Source organism: Medicago sativa, chromosome 5 (assembly GCF_051527215.1).
Source record: "Medicago sativa cultivar Bolivia chromosome 5, Bolivia_mono, whole genome shotgun sequence".
Taxonomy (NCBI): domain Eukaryota; kingdom Viridiplantae; phylum Streptophyta; class Magnoliopsida; order Fabales; family Fabaceae; genus Medicago; species Medicago sativa.
The window spans coordinates 5,443,295-5,457,965 of record NC_140753.1 but is presented as its reverse complement, the minus strand read 5'-3'; the positions used below and the strand labels follow the sequence as shown (position 1 = coordinate 5,457,965).

At 32.3% G+C, this 14,671-nt stretch overlaps 1 non-coding gene and 1 pseudogene across 1 annotated transcript; both read left to right on the top strand.

Annotated features, from left to right (window-relative positions):
• Positions 1–4,301: 4,301 nt before the first annotated feature.
• Positions 4,302–5,348, top strand: LOC146919438 (zinc finger protein ZAT9-like; annotated as a pseudogene).
• A 1,535-nt stretch (positions 5,349–6,883) lies between these two features.
• Positions 6,884–6,984, top strand: LOC146919437 (small nucleolar RNA Z157/R69/R10). The gene has a single exon (XR_015013075.1). It is a non-coding gene; the product is annotated as a small nucleolar RNA Z157/R69/R10 (small nucleolar RNA).
• The last annotated feature ends 7,687 nt before the right edge of the window (positions 6,985–14,671 follow it).

Genomic DNA, 14,671 nt, shown 5'->3' with positions numbered 1-14,671 from the left:
AGTGGTCATGCATATTAAAAAATGTGGTCACACATACCATATATTTGGCTAGTTTATCTTTACCAGATATAAATAATCTTGTTTTAGGCAAATCAAACACATAATCTAATTTGATCACTGCACTAAAAGCCTTTCCAACCATAAATAACTTATTTTACAATATGCGAGTTTATCACGCCTAAAGACGGACAAATTCTAATTTCTGAAAAAATAGTGGTCATGCATATTAAAAAATGTGGTCACACATACCATATATTTGGCTAGTTTATCTTTACCAGGTATAAATAATCTTTTTAGGCAAATCAAACACATAATCTAATTTGATCACTGCACTAAAAGTCTTTCCAACCATAAATAACTTATTTTACAATATGCGAGTTTATCACGCCTAAAGATGGACAAATTCTAATTTCTGAAAAAATAGTGGTCACGCATATTAAAAAATGTGGTCACACATACCATATATTTGGCTAGTTTATCTTTACCAGGTATAAATAATCTTGTTTTAGGCAAATCAAACACATAATCTAATTTGATCACTGCACTAAAAGCCTTTCCAACCATAAATAACCTATTTTACAATATGCGAGTTTATCACGCCTAAAGACGGACAAGTTCTAATTTCTGAAAAAATAAATGTCACGCATATTAAAAAATAGTGGTCATGCATGTGTAAAAATGTGGTCATACAGACCATATATTTGGCTAGTTATCTTTCCCATGAGTAAATAATATCGTTTTAGGCAAAATATATACATGCGAAGATTTCCGATTCCAAGTACACAACAACAAGTAGTGCTTGAAGCACAACTGGGATATCTACTACAAACGGTTGGTGGGTTCATAGGTGAAGGAGGAGATGGTCTAGGATTTGGGGAATTTTGGCCCTTCTTTATGGGATAGGAAGACTGCATTGCAATTCTACATTTGCCTCCCATGCTTGTTGCTAGATTACGTTCCATTCTTACATAGCCTGATTCTCCCCAGCTCTTACCCCATGAATTCCTTACTATCCAATAATTGACTCCATTTTCTGTTCCATACCCAACAGCGGTAACACCATGGTCTAATGCTGTCCCACATTTTCCTGTGAATATACCCTGCAAAAGTTGTGATAAGTATAATACCTAAAGCCAGAAAACAAAGAAAGCAATTCACATAGATACGTACAAGAGAGTCTAGCAATACTTTCAGAAGGCCTTGTAAATTCTTGTGAATAGCAGAAATAACAATAATAATTCAAGTATCATAGTCCAATATTAAGTTAGTAGTTACGCTGAATACTTAACTGACATTTATTTCTTATTTAAAATAAACATATGACACAAATACTTAACTGACATTTATTTCTTATTTTCTACTAATCACTAGATTTAATGAATACTAATTGCTTTGTTTAACAGTATTATAGGTCCTCTTTCGAATAGCCAGGGATGGAATAAGTGAAAACCGCAGGATGCAATACTCCACAATTCGCAAACAAAAAATGTCCACAAGGTCAGTAGACTTGGTGAATTAGCGAACTGTAGAAGCTTAACAACTTTAATTACTTTAAAACAACTAATGGTCAAACTCATGAAAAGACCACAAGGACAGTAATTGTATGATTTGCTTCTCGCTTTCAATGAATCAAAAGATACAAACACAACAAACAAGAAATGAATGAGTAATTTCTCTCTTTCTATTTCTTTTCAGGGATGAAGCCTTTAAAATTTCTTCTGATTTTTCTAGACATCTTCCAACTGTTTCTTGAATGCCTAACAGTAACAAACTAACAAGGGAATGAGAAGATAAACCAATGATAAAAATAGAGAACTCTGTGTAACATAAAGATGAGCAAGATTAATGAGAACTCCATATGACATAACGAAGAGCAATTTAAGCATACTGCATCATAAAGTTTCCTGGAAGGAATTTCACAAATATAATGCAAAAAAAAAAAAAAAATTACTTGCCTTCCAGAAAGGATATCGCCTTGGCCACCACAGCGTCTAGGAGAACCATAGATGCTAACTGATTTGACTGCACAAATAACAGAACCAAATCAAATGGTTTCCAAACATCTATGGATCACTTTAATATAAATTCCCTATAAACCCCATGCCAAGTATTTAAAAGTCTCTAATCTATATCATAAAATATATGTCATGCTTCATCTACCATTGTTGTCTGTTTCAATTTCCATAACGTAAAGCCCCTATTCCATAAACTAATCTCAGAGAGGACAGTTATAGGCCCATTTGTTTAAACATCAACCAAAAAGTAATTTTATGGTTGTGCATGATATAAACAAGATTTTGTGTAAAAGAGGCTATTGTTCATTTATTTTTATTTTTGCAGAATTGTTCATTTGGTTATAATTTAAAAATTTCCCCCCATAACATTCTCTCTCATTTTATGTAATTGTTTTTTTTTCTTTCTAAAGCTATTCAAAGTAGCTTCACAACACAACCACAAATACGACAATTTTAGATTTATTTTTCTTTTCAAAATCCTATCTAGACCATCTAAGTTTTCAAGAGTTTTTTCTCTCAATAAAAATGGTCAAACAAATGCAATCATTTTCACATTTTCTAATCTCAGAATGTAATGTTCATGCTTCATCTACCAAAAAGAACATTACATTCTAGATTGGATTTGAAAATGTGTCGGTCAAGTGAAGAACAAGGAAATGACATTCATTATCCCACCCGCTCAAACTAAGAAACTAGACAAGAAGGAAAACCGGGATTTTATAGTTATCGAAGATCTACCTGTGTCGCCATCGCTTATTAGATCAGATTTTCCTTTTCTTAGGATAGTAACACCACCAATTCTGCAAAAAGCAATTCACAACTGTCATTAATATTATGTACTAAGTACCAGGGAGTAATGTGAAATCACTCAAACGTATTTGTAATCCAATCAAACAACTTATCTTGCTGTAGTTCTTTCTGTTGTGAAAGCTGTTAATTTTCTTTTAGCAAGAAATCAAAGGATCATAATCTGCCACTCATCACTAAAATACACACAGATCTAAATTACCAGCCCCAGCAGTGCAAAGTGGCTGCAGAGGAACAAACAAACAGGCAAACAATACAAAAGAAACCTGCTGCAAACAGAGCTAGCACATAACCAAAATAGCCACATGAAAGGACTTAAAAGCCAAAAACAAAAATGTACAAAGACCAATCCTACAAGCTAACCAACAAAACACCTGCACTAGCTAACAGAGGAGTCGAGCCACAAAAATCACTATAGCAGATCCAAAAAGACAGCACCTTTCATCTTCTATTTAGGCATAAAAAGGTTTACACTGTGAACTACAATCTCATACAAAGGGTTTCAAATTGCTATCTTCACATAAAAGGCCATCGTACTCTGGCCAAATAGATGAATCACAACACCAACCATATACTCTAGCCAATTAACTCTCTACCGAGCTCAATATGACAACATTAGAGGCCATCATTTCAACACTAACACCTGCATCACAGTCCCACAATACAACACCAGAAACTGAACCAGAACACAAGCTTACGATAAAAAAAATTGGCTGCGCCATAGTGAAGATTGAGCAGCTTGAATTGACAAATAGAGAGATGTGAAAGCAATAATAAAGAAACAACAACCTTCATAATAAAAGAGATCATAAATTCTACATTGGAGAGCTAATGGAAAAAAAGCTAAAAACACCGAATGTACATGCTATAGGTTGTTTCAATAATCTCTCCTAGAGAATTTCATAAATTCTAAGGGTAGTAGAGAATCTCAAATAAACAAATTAAAACAAGCCTTCGATAAAACAATAACCCCACAATCATTAAGTACAAATGAATCTAACAAACTAATTAGCAAAAATATGGATTTAATAAGAGACAAACCCAACATCTAAAAACAAAGAAGATAATCAGCACAAGGTTAAGCAGAACCTTCTTTCTCAACAAGCATGTGTACCAAACTCAAAAAATCATCTTAACCCTAACCCAATCTCTTTAACAAAACCATATAAAACTCAAATATCCCTAAATGCAAACAATTAAAACCAGAAATTGAAGAAGCAAAAACAAAAAAGACACACCTTCAATTGTGGAGCAACACGGATTGAGATGAAATGGAGAGATTGAGTTAAGAACGGTGACAGAGAGTGAACGAAAAGTACGGTGACGGAAAACATGCGGGAGGAGATGGAACTGCTAGACAAAAGCTTTCAGTAACTGACGATCAAATCCACAAAAATGGAGAGGAGAACTTCCATCGACGAGGGGCAAAAAACAGGGATGGGAGAAGGAGGCGAGGATGAATGAGACGAGAGAGAGAGGACTTTCTTTTTTCAGTTTTCCTTTTTCCTTTTTCTTTTTGGTTTGACATGGATTATGATTCATTTTTTTATATTTTATTGTGACAAGTGGAAGGGTGTAGAAGTGGTACGTCCACCTAAGGTGGTTCACGTATCAGCATTCTTTCCGAATAGAATAAAAAGCCTTTCTAGTTTTCTACCTTTTTTCTCTCTCTCTATCTATGTAGTTAGTGCCAAAATGGAGAGGTACAAATGCAAGCTTTGCTCAAGAACATTCATCAATGGTAAAGCATTGGGTGGACACATGAAGGCTCATTTTGCCACCCTCCCTCTTCCTCCTCCAAACCCCCAACCACAAACACAGTCTCACCACACTCCTTCTATTTCTACCTTACTCTCATTTTCATCTTCTTCTGAAAATGAACAAGACCAACAAACAGTAGAACAAAGAGACTCAAATGAAAAGAGTCTAATGTATAGGTTGAGAGAAAATCCCAAAAAATGTTTCAAACTTTCAGATCCCAAGTTTTCTTTCTCAACGACAGAAACTATTGTTCATGACAGAGAGAGTGAAACCGAGTCAAAGAACCCAACTCAAAAAAGAAAACTCACCTTTGTCCAAAATTCTGAACAAAAGAAGCTTAAACAAAGTTTGAAAGATTCACATTCACAACTAACAGAAACTGAACCAGAACCTGTTACTTCACTTTTCAACTTTTCCCCTGAAGAAGAAGCTGCTATAACCCTCATGATGCTATCAAGAGATAAATGGAAGATCAATGTTGCTGTCAAAGAAGAAGAACAAGAGGTTTGTGGGAAGTATAAAAGTCACAAAAGCATTTGTCTTCAAAATGAAACAAAACTTGCTTTAACAAGTAGTAGTGATCATAAAATATTCCAATGTGTGTTGTGTCCTAAGGTTTTTGGGTCTTATCAAGCATTAGGTGGTCACAAAAAATCTCACCTTTATCCATCTTTGAAGAAGAAAGTCAAGAAACTACGTTTTTTTGACCTCAACTTGCCACCTTCACCATAAGAAGATGATCCTAGTGTTCTTTCTGATGCCTAACTAAGCAACAAGTTCTTTTAGGAGTAGTAATCCAATTCGGTACGTTAGAGTTTACAACACTCACACACATCATGCTAGACCACGATGGTGGTGTGGTATGGATATATCACTATATTTGAGTAGTTGTTTTCTTACTTTATGACATTTGGGTAAAGTTAGTATATGATTATTATTTTTTGTTTTGTTTTGAAGTAGCTAGGTAAGAGCATTTTATGCTGTATCTTTTATTGTTAAGATCAAATGTTATTGGCGGTACAATCTTTATCAGCAGCATAACTTATGATATGTTTTCACCAACTGTATAGTATAGTATGATTTATGATAGATAGTTATTGATTTGATAGTTTCCTTCATTGCACTCAATTTGGTTTTTCTTCACATAGTAACTAGAGTGGTGCTATATAGCACGACACTCCTAATGCACGAAGAAGCACGACACGTTAAACAACTTACAATTTGCTTGGTAAAAAAAAAACACCGTAAAAGTCATAACCGTATAACATGTTAAAGCAGTGCTTAGTTACCAGTTATTAATTGTGAGAATAATGTACACTCATAATTACTATGCTTCGTTGGTCATATTCCATGCAAAATTAATGAAAAGGAAAAGAAGATGAAGTGAATATAAAACCCAAGCAAAAGCCACGATATAGAGGTTGGTGACCGTCAATGGAAGGCACTAGAGAGGTGGAAAGATACTCATAAATATTGTTGGGCAAATGAGAATTGAATTGCAAGCTCACTCTTTTACGGACTCGTGCAATTTGCACGACTTTTTTTGTCGTGCACATTAGCATTTTTCTAGTAACTAACTAACTAGAAGCAATACTTCCTTTGTCACAAGCCTAAAGATTTAATCACATACATCAAAATTCATATTATTTGATTATTTCAAACAAAAATATAATTTAATTCATTATTCTTTTATAATTTTTTCAATGATGTGTGTGACCAAATTCATTTTATTTAAGCTTGTAACCAAACAAGAACTAACCAGATGCCTTCAAACTTGCAATGCAAAAATGTGTGTGTATGTTGGGGATTTGGTTGTGGACCTGAATGACCGACCAACAAACAGTTTTTTCACGTTTGTAAGGACTGAAATATTCCAATTTCCATTTATGTGCTCTGATTTTGTTCCAGCTAGTCTTACCAGCTGCTGCCTTTCCACTTTGTACAAAATTAAGTTAAATCCATTTTTGGCTTCTTTATCGTTTCCTTTTAATTATATCCCACTGTTTCTATTGTTTTCGATTGAATTTCCATAGTTTCGGATTTAGAGCAAACCATGAAATCATTTTTTTAAAATAAAATCAGAAACCTTGAAATTATTTTGGAGAATTATTTGATACTCATAAAAAAGGCGGGTACACAGTATATATAAGGCAAATAACTCCATATTTAAATTCATTAAAAATGTGATGTGACATTAAATCTATGAATATTGTTCATTAGGATTTTTGTATTCTGAATCTTAATTTCAATAAGATATATTTTGTTGTATCGTTGTTCTTTTCAATTTATGTATTTTCTGTTTGAATGTTGTGCTGTGACTATACTTATGTGACTAGAGTTTCTGATCTGGGAATCTTCACCCAGAATTTGATTACAAACCCTTGGCTGTCTGAGCACACATAATTTTCTAATATCATGAAAATTAGATCTTGATTCTTCTCTGTTAATTTTTTCTTAAATTTCGTTGCTTTGTCTAATAGTTTTGAAAAAACTTGTCCCAGTGAGTTTAACTCAATAGTTGGCAGAAACAATGCATAATATATGCAGGGGTCGGATTCGAATCCTAGACATCCCAATTCTCCACATTTAAACGTGTGAGCTTCAGTGACTAGACTACTTTGAAGAAAGAAAAAAAATTATGAATATTGGATGGATACCCAACAAAACTTTATGTATTGTGTGTTCAACATTATTCTTTTACTTGAGCTTTGAAGATCCTAGAAGAGAAACAACGTATAGAAATTCATATAAAGAAAAATATCAATTTTAATTTTTTTTAGTGAAAGACAGTTGTATCTTTGTTTTAGAGGACAAATTGCTATTTTTATAAATACTCAGTATTCAGCTTAAACAGACTAATTCTATGGATTCAATCATATCGTTTACTTGTGGAGTCCCATTTAAAGTCAAAGCTAATTTTATATATACTAGCCCACTTAAATTAGCACAAAGGAGAATCAATCATAAAACCTTAAGAAGAGCACACTCCAATGTCATAAACTAACACCACTAGGTCAATCCAAATGAATTTTTAGAGGACAAATCCTAGTTGAAAAAAGGGCAAAATTGATCGGATGATATTTGTGTTATGATTAAAACATGGCTCTTGTTAGTGAATCTTCTAAGGACACTTGTTAAGAAAATAAAAAGTATTAATTTTGCGTACAGACAACAATTTTTAGACATTTAAAAGGGTGGCGATGGGGGAGAATAACTTCGGTGTGGTGGAGAAACTTGCTTAGCATTAAGGGTGGCGATCGAGATAGGGTTGGCGGTTGGTTTAACAATCACAGGGGATGGAATAGACACTTTATTTTGGTGGGATCATTGTTTGGAGGAAGGTACTTTGAATAGTAGATTCAATCGTCTTTTTGACCTTTTTATGACAAAACGGCAATTGTGTCGGATGTGTATCTCAAACTCTTGGTGTCAGAAAATAAAGAAAAATAGCATAAGCATGAAATTATTAGAAAATAATATCTTATTTTCCATCACCTCATTTAATAAAAATGTATAATATAATAAAAATAAAAATTCATCACAAATACCATGCTCTTTATTACACAGTTGCCTTGAAACATTCAAATTCAATTTCTTTATAACAAAATCGGATATAAAAATTGGTCCATAAAATATCCTCCAATAAACATCTGAAACAAACAAAATATCAATTGTCACAAAAAATGAAATATAGTTCTAATTGTAACTACTAAGTAAGAAAAATACTAGTAATTCAATTGTAACTACAAAGCAAGAAAAATATTAGTAATGTGAAGTAAACCAAATATTAACTGCCCACGGATTAAGACACCATAAATCGATGTTATAATCAATACTACTTGATTTAATCCTAATCCATCATATATCTCATTCATAATTATCTCTTTAGTATTTTTTTATTATTTTTTTCCATTTGTTACACTCTTATTTATTGAATTTCATCCAACTTAATTATTCCATTAACTATAATTAATAAGGATATTTTATTAGATAATATTAATCTTATCATTGAAATCAACACAATTAATTATTTTCTTAAAAATGTTGCACAAACCTGTATTATTTTGAGACGGAGGGAATAATTTTATAGTTTCATTTCCCAAATCATCATTTATAATTACAATCTTACAAGTTTTTCCTAAAAATTTCCCTCCTAAACTCTAATTCTATTTTTTTTTAACCAAAAGAAGTAGCTAGCAAAGAGCTAGACTACTAAAAGATATATATAGAGAGAGTGAAACAAAGAAGAACCAAGAAACAAGAGAACGGGGGGACCATACCAAAAAAAACCCTTAAAAGGTTACAAATCTAAAATTAGGTAACCCTAACGTATCCTTAACATAAGAAGTTATAATACAGTCAGGTAAAAATAACCAAACAGTTAGGTTAGAAACATTAAAGCCAACACTTGCAAGGGTATCTACGCATTGGTTACCTTCCCTATATATATGAGTAGAAAGGAAGTTCATCTTGGAAGTCAACAAAATACAGTTCATCCATCTGGTTCTTAGTTTCCAAGGAACCAAAGAAGGATTTTTGAAAGCTTTAATAACAAACTGAGAATCCACCTCTAACCAAAGATTCCTCCAATTATGAGATTCAGCTAGCTCAATAGCCCTCAATGTACCAGAGATCTCTGCATGAATAGCATCACCAAATCCAGTGTTTTCTCCAAAGCAAAGAAGAAATTACGAGTTACTATCTCTAAAGATTCCCCCACAAGAAGATAGACTACCATTTGTTGAACCATCAGTGTTGCATTTTGTCCAGTTTGGGGAATGAGGGATCCAAATTACATCAATCACCTTAGGAGCTCTAGGGGGTGCAGCTTGACACTAAACATCCTTAACAACATAAAATTAGAAACGTTGCCATGGGCAACAACTTTAGATAAATTACCTGAGAGGGTCGTGTTTGACAGTATGACATTAAGAGTGGTTTTCAAAGGATTTTTTTTGTTTTGGAACCTAAGCTGGTTTTTAGCGTACCAAACTCCATTGAAAATGTTTATTAAGGTAGCAATCAAAACAATCATGCATTGTGGATTCCAGGAACTATTGCACAGATTCCAAACATCTTCCTTCGTTTGGAAGCTAAGATTACCATTGATTGCGCCAGCAAACCATCTCCATAAATTAAGTGCGTAAGAACATTCAAAGAAAAGATGAAAGGAGCTTTCGGCTTTTGAATGACAGAGAGAGCACATTGATGGAATCTGACAGCCCCTGGATATCAAGTTATCATCAATGGGAAGTTTGTCAAGCATCAACCTCCAAACCATAAGAGACTTGGATGGAGGAACATCATTGGACCAAATCAGCTTTGCCCATCTCGGCTTTGTGAAGTTTGATTTTTTAAAATTGTATGCTTCCTTCAAGGTCATCTCACCATTACTGCTATGCTTCCAAATTAGTTTGTCCCTTGTAGGCTGAATAGGAATGATAACCTGATCAGCAAGAATTTTCAAAGTGGGGAACAATGTTATCAAATCATTAGAAAATTCCAATGATTAGCAGTAATAAACACGCTTAGTTTTTTTTTGGAAGAGTAGTAAACTGATAATGGGTTAGCTGGAGAGATTGAGCAAGAATTTCCCCACACCAGTTATCTTGCCAGCAGTTGATAGTATGACCATCTCCAACAAGCCAGTTAGAGTTGTTAAGAAGAACATGATATTCAGCTCTAGCTCCATTCCATATTGATGAAGAGACATGATGATGAATGCAATTTAAATCTCTGAGAACTCTACTTATGAGAATATGCGCCCATTGCTCATCTGACTGAATTAAATCCCAGCAAGTTTTAAGATTAGTAGCATTATTTAAAGTAACCAATGATCTTAAACCAAGGCCACCTTCTTCATAACTAGTGCAAACTTTCTTCCACTTTCTTTTATGGATATCACCACTCCATATAAAAAAATTTATCCATCTTTCCATCTCTCTTAACAGGATGACAGGCCAAGAATAAACACTCATGGTGTGAATCAGCATGCCATGTATGACAGATTTTACCAATTGAACTCTACCTGCTATTGAAAGAAGTGATGCCTTCCATTTTGCAAGTTTGATCATAACTTTGTCAACTATTGGTTGAAAGTAAATCTTTTTTGGCCTTCCTTTGAAGATCGGAGCACCAAGATAAGTGAAGGGAAGCGAGCCCACGGAGAAGCCTAGCAATTGCACCATATTATTCAATCTAGCATGTGAAACACCACCAGAAAAATGGAGGATTTTTGGAGATTCATAACCTGACCTGATGATAAGGCATATCTAGTGAACAATTCTTTTAAATCTTGGAGGGTGGAGACTTTCCATTTGCAAAAGACCATTAGATCATCCACATAGAAACAATGTGAAGGAATGCTGGCATGTCTATAAGCCTTAATCAAATCAACCTTTCCATCTGCTACCAACTTGTTGATACCTCTGCTTAAGACCTCTTCAGCTATACATAAAAGAAGAGGGGACAGTGGATCCCCCTGCCTCACTCCTCTATTACATGTGAAGAACCCTTGCTGATTACCATTGATGGATATTGACATGTTTGCTGATTGGAGAACAGAGCAAATCCAAGAACAAAAAGTTTGATGAAAACCAAAACCTTTCAAAACCTTTAATAAGAAATCCCAATTTAGAGTATCAAATGCTTTTGAGACATCAACTTTAAGGGCCTGATTCCCACCAAAACACTTTTTATCCAAAACATTGACTGCTTCAGAGGTTAGAGCTATGCAGTCTTTTATATTCCTACCCTTAATGAATCCTCTTTGTTCCTTAAAGATTAAAGAAGGAAGAATCTGTGACAATCTATCTGCTAACACTTTAGATATTATCTTGAATTTAAAATTAGCCAGAGCAATGGGCCTGTACTGATCAATACTATTAGCATTTGGAGTCTTAGGAATGAGGATGAGGGTGTTAGAGTTATAGTTAGGGGGTAACCAACCAGATTGAAAGAACTGAACAACTGCAACATGCACATCCTTAACCATTAAATTAAGAAAATAGAAATTTAAATCAAAAAGTAGAAAAAATAACTTATATATCACCACCAACTCATTTTCTTCACAAAAAAAAATATCACCACTAACTCATATCACTTACACATACAACACAAAAAAAAAAAAAACATTCCTTTTTTTTTAAAGGAGAAAAAAAAAATTCCTATTATCCCACTAATCCACCATTTTCATGATCAAATTGTTCAGAAACAACATCACTGATAAATACACTTTATACATGAGTAAATTCATAACCACCATTTTTTTTGTTATTTTCTTCTTTCTTCATGTATCATCTCATCATTCTCTCTTCCTTGTATTAAAGTTGTTGTTTGTTGATTTTTATTTATTTTTCAGTGGCTACACTTTTGATGCACGCAATATTTGATGAAAAAGCTCAACAACTTATTTAGTCATTCTTATCCCATGTTAATACTTTCTATAATAATATGCCCAAAACAAAAATAAAGAGAATTAGTATTTGGTTTTCGTTTTGCAATGTTTGATACAATCTTAGTCCATCTTTTTCCTCTTGGGGATTTCATTTTCATTTTTCCATATTCCTTTTGATTTGATTTTAATCTGTTTGATACAATCTTAATCCTACTCTTTTGCATAACTATAAAACTCTGTTTTCTATCGTTCTTATTTGTTTTTCTATCTATACATTAATTACGATCAAATTTTACAAATGTGTCATTTTTTTTAAACAAAAAAACTAGAGGTGCCGGAGAAGCCAAGTCATCCCTATTGTATTAACACCCTACAAGTGATACAACAACTTTTCCATCCCTCTCTCTCATTATATTAATTAAATTATAAACAAATCATTTTTAGCTATAATCATATAGATATCCGGTCTCCACAATTCAATTATTACAATCTCACGAGTTCTACCATAACTTTTCTCTTCAAAACTCTCATTTTATTATTATAACTTTTTTAATTTTATAATCCTATAAATTATCCCATAAATTGAAAATCATTTGTCTTAATATACTATGTAGTTGTGTGTGTAATTTTTTCATTAGAGTTATATGTTCCAATAAAGTTACAATATACTAGAAGATTATTATAATTTATAATTTATTGTATGATAGTATATTCTTATTTCCTCATAAGATATAAAATATTAAATTTTGCATATTTTAAATTACAAAACTTTCTTATACACAACAATAATGATTCAAACGAGCTCTACAAATTTCATGATTTACCTTCTACCGTTTAAAAAGTTTAGTTTTTATCCTATTTTCATATCACTATTCTACCTCTCTTCTATTTCATTTATTTTTTTTATCTAAGAGTGCGAGAGACATTAAATGTAAGTGGTTTCACTTATTTTTTATTTTTATACAATTTTTATTTTCAGTATTCAAATAATTGTGAAAAAAAATTAAAACAATTAACTTATATTCTTGCGTAAAAAAACTTATATTATAAATATATCCAATAATATATTTATACAACAAACATTTATATCATACTTAAAATAAAAAAAAAAACTTTTCTATCAATAACTCCGGTGTGGTGGAGAAACTTGCTTAGCATCAAGGGTGGCGATCAAGACGGGGTTGACGGTTGGTTTAACAATCACTTATGAAGGAGATGGGGATGAAGTAAACACTTTATTTTGGCAGGATCCTTGTTTGGAAGGAGCTACCTTGAAGAGTAGATTCAGTCGTCTTTTTGACCTTTTTACGACAAAATGGCAATTGTGTCGGATGTGTATTTCAAACTCTAGGTGTCAGACAGGAAATAAAGAAAACTAGCATTAGCATGACATTATTAGCATGCTCTTTAATAAAAATAAAAATCCATCACAAATACCTTAGCATGCTCTTTAGCAGACAGTTGCCTTCAGACATTCAAATTCAATTTCTTTGTAACAAAATCGGATACAAGAATTGGTCTATAAAATACCATGGAACAAACATCTGAAACAAAGTATCATTTGTCAAAAAATGAAAAATGAAATATAAATTCAATTGTAACTACTGTGCAAGCAAGAAAAATATTAGTAATGTGAAGTAAACCAATATTAAATACCCACGGATTAAAACATCACAAATCGATGTTATAATCAATACTACTTGATTTAATCCTAAACCATCATATATCTCATTCATAATTATCTCTTTAGTATTTTTTATTATTTTTTTCCATAGTTACACCCTTATTTATTAAATTGAATTTCATGTCACCACCAAAAAAATTTTGAATTTCATGTAACTTAATTATTCCACTAACTATAATTAATAAAGATATTTTAGTATATAATACTAATTTTATCATTGAAATCAACACAATTCATTATTTTCTTAAAAATCTTGCACATACCTGTATTATTTTGAGACGGAGGGAATAAATTTATAGCTTCATTTCCCAAATCATCGTTTATAATTACAATCTTACAAGTTTTTCCTAATAATTTCCCTCCAAAACTCTAATTCTATTAATTAACCATTAACTTAAGAAAATAGAAATTTAAATTAAAACGTAGAAAAAATAACTTATATATCACCACTAACTCATATCACTTACACATACAACACACACAAAAAAAAAAAAACACTTCTATTATCCTACTAATCCACCATTTTCATGATCAAATTATCCACAAACAAAATCACTCATAAATACACTTTATACATGAGTATATTCATAACCGCCATTTTTTTTTATTTCCTTCTCTCTTCATGTATCATCTCATCATTCTCTCTTCCTTGTATTAAAGTTGTAGTTTGTTGATTTTTATTTTTTATTTATTTTTTCAGTGGCAACACTTTTGATGCATGCACACAATATTTGATGAAAAAGTTCAACAACTTCTTTAGTCATTCTTATCCCATGTTAATACTTTCTATAATAATTTGCCCTAAAAAAAAAATAAAGACAACTAGTAGTTGGTTTTCGTTTTGCAATGTTTGATACAATCTTAGTCCATTTTTTTCCTCTTCAGGATTTCATTCTTATTTTTCCATCTTTTGATTTGATTTTAATCTCTTTGACACAATCTTAATCATACTCTTTTGCATAACTATGAAACTCTTTTTTCTATTGTTCTTATTTGTTTTTCTATCTA